Genomic DNA, 2,500 nt, shown 5'->3' with positions numbered 1-2,500 from the left:
TTTCTGCGGATAATGTTGATGACAATATTCTGGTTAATTACATTATACTTGAGAGCAAATACCTTATTTTTCGCTCGAAATTAAGCAAAACGTTTCCCACTATTGCCTTGTTAATATCAAAATGCAAAACAACGCACCAGATCGAGCGTTTCATTGCGAGGAAAAATAACAAACTCCAGTTTCATAATAAAAAATGGCATCAATTTTTACCCATAATGGAGCAAGAGCTATCACCTCCAACTCCCAACTTAAACTAATACTGTAGTATTGTAATATGTTGAAATGTGTATAGTGCGTATAGCTTAGATGTGTAGTGTAGTTCGGATGTTCTGTGTTATCATAGATAGGTAGCGTAGTTTCGATATATAGCTCCGATGTATAGTTTAAAATTAACATGTAAACTAAAAAATGTGGATATATTTGAAAAAAAAATTGGATTGAAACCAGCGAAAAATGCAGAAAGAAAACATCTTCCAAACCGTTTTCAAATATCTAAGATGTATGCTGTAAACTAGCACGATACTGGTCACATTGGCATTCATAGATGGGAGGACGTACGTAGGTACGTACGGTCGATGACGTCATGGCTATAAAACCAAGATTTCTCGAATCGATGGGTTACCTTTGGGTTAGCATACTTTCTTAACAATGGTGCTCCGTTATATGTTCTGCGCATACGTTCTGCGCATCTCGTGATACTTAGGTTTCCTATCGGTGATGCTTACTAAAACAGGGGTATTTCTGCGCGGTTTAATACTATCCGGAGAAAGTAGATCTTAGTAAGTACTCATGGTATCCAAAAAGAACATTGGGGGTAACCATGCATTTTTGAGAGATGATTAAGCTTCAATTTGACTAGAACGCCATACATTGCCTTGTATTTTAAAGGTTTTTACAAATATTATTCATCAAATATTTTTAAAAAATGCGTGTTTACCCCCTATTTTCTTTTTGGGTTTCAATAGCACTTGTTAAGATCTACGCTTCCTGCATAATCAGAAACCAGGGCAAAAATACCTTTGAATTAGTAGGCACCGTCCTTAAGACATTTGGTGCAGAAAAAGGCCGGGAATCAAAGGGTCCTGGGAATCCTGCTCCTCATCATCTAGACAAGCATTGAACTATGTGACAGATCTACAAGCTATCATCTTGATAAAAGCCTTCCGATGAGTCTTGCTCATCAGCCCGTAAAACACGGGATGTAGAGCGCTTGGCAAACAAGTTAAGGTGAAAACAATCCTATTGAAACTGTTTCGATGAGACCAACACCTAAACGCCTTTACGTTAAACTCTGTCATAAGAAACTGAACTTGATAAGGGATATAACAAACAATAAAAGTCAACACCAATGCATACACCATTCGAATAAAATCGTTTTCCAGCTCGATGACGTCTTGGTTGGTATTTGTCAATGTGTGCTGACTATCCGGTGATATTTTCGATTTCCTGGACAAAACCTGGATCGCTGCATGGTTATCGCGCTCTACTTCGCCTCTGTCCCTTGCTTCTTGCACACCTTCCATCAGAGTTGATGCTCGCGTGACAGACGCAGGGGCCACCATATTCTCCTCTTGTTGAGTTCTTTTCAGCACAAAACAAAGTCTGTGATTTTCTTACTGGCCAAAGTATAAGAAACCGCCATTATGACAAACGGTAGAGCAAAGTTGAACACGAAAAGGACAATAGAGTAGGTATTCTGGTGGTGCTGGAGACCCTCAGGAAATATCTCTTCACAATAATGGATTTCGCATTTCTGACCATATGAATTCACCACACGGTAATGACCTGCAGGTAGTGACAATCCAACGGACACCACCCAAGAGACAAGTATAGCACAGTACGTTTTCCTGCGATTTAACTTCGCTGCCACCATTGGCTTGATGAGCAGAACGCAACGATAGATAGCAAGCATGGCTAAAGTTGTCGTGACGACCAACAGACTTGATATTTGCAAAGGTTCCAGAATCTTGCACATGACATGTCCCAGCCTCCACGAATACGGCCGCTCGTAAGCGTGGAAGGTGAAGATTAAACAGATCATGCTGACGATTTCAGCAAATGCCAAGTTGCTGACTAAGTAATGTGCGAACGGTTTTGGGCCAGGATTTCTCCACACTTCTCGAAACACCACGCAGTTTCCCAACAAAGCGAGTGCTGCTATCAAAATGAACACAACAATGCGAGTAAGTCGAATAGCCTCTGGTTCAGGAGCGAGAGAAAAAGAACTGCTATTAGGCGAGGTTTGACACGAGGTGGACTGATTGAGGACGCTTTGAAAGCAAGGCATTTTGTTCAAAAGAGAACTGTTTCTCGACAATTTTTTCAGCTGAATTGTATGATAAGACAGATGTATTTTGCAATTGATTAGACAGTCTAGCAAATTTATAGTTTTAAATTACCCTTGCGGTTAACGCCTTCATCATCATGTTCGTGCCTAGAGCTCTCTGTATGGTAATTTTGATTGCAAAAACTAATGCGGCGCCGCGGGGAATCGGCTATT

The 2,500-nt window shown here is 40.4% G+C and overlaps 1 pseudogene; it reads right to left on the bottom strand.

The window, feature by feature from the left end:
• Window positions 1-2: 2 nt before the first annotated feature.
• LOC138044626 (galanin receptor type 1-like) lies at window positions 3-2,317 on the bottom strand (annotated as a pseudogene).
• Between the last annotated feature and the right edge of the window lie 183 nt (window positions 2,318-2,500).

The sequence above is a fragment of the Montipora capricornis genome, chromosome 4, assembly GCF_036669925.1.
Source record: "Montipora capricornis isolate CH-2021 chromosome 4, ASM3666992v2, whole genome shotgun sequence".
NCBI classification, from domain to species: domain Eukaryota; kingdom Metazoa; phylum Cnidaria; class Anthozoa; order Scleractinia; family Acroporidae; genus Montipora; species Montipora capricornis.
The sequence above is the reverse complement of the archived record's forward strand: the minus strand, read 5'-3'. Positions and strand labels throughout refer to the sequence as shown.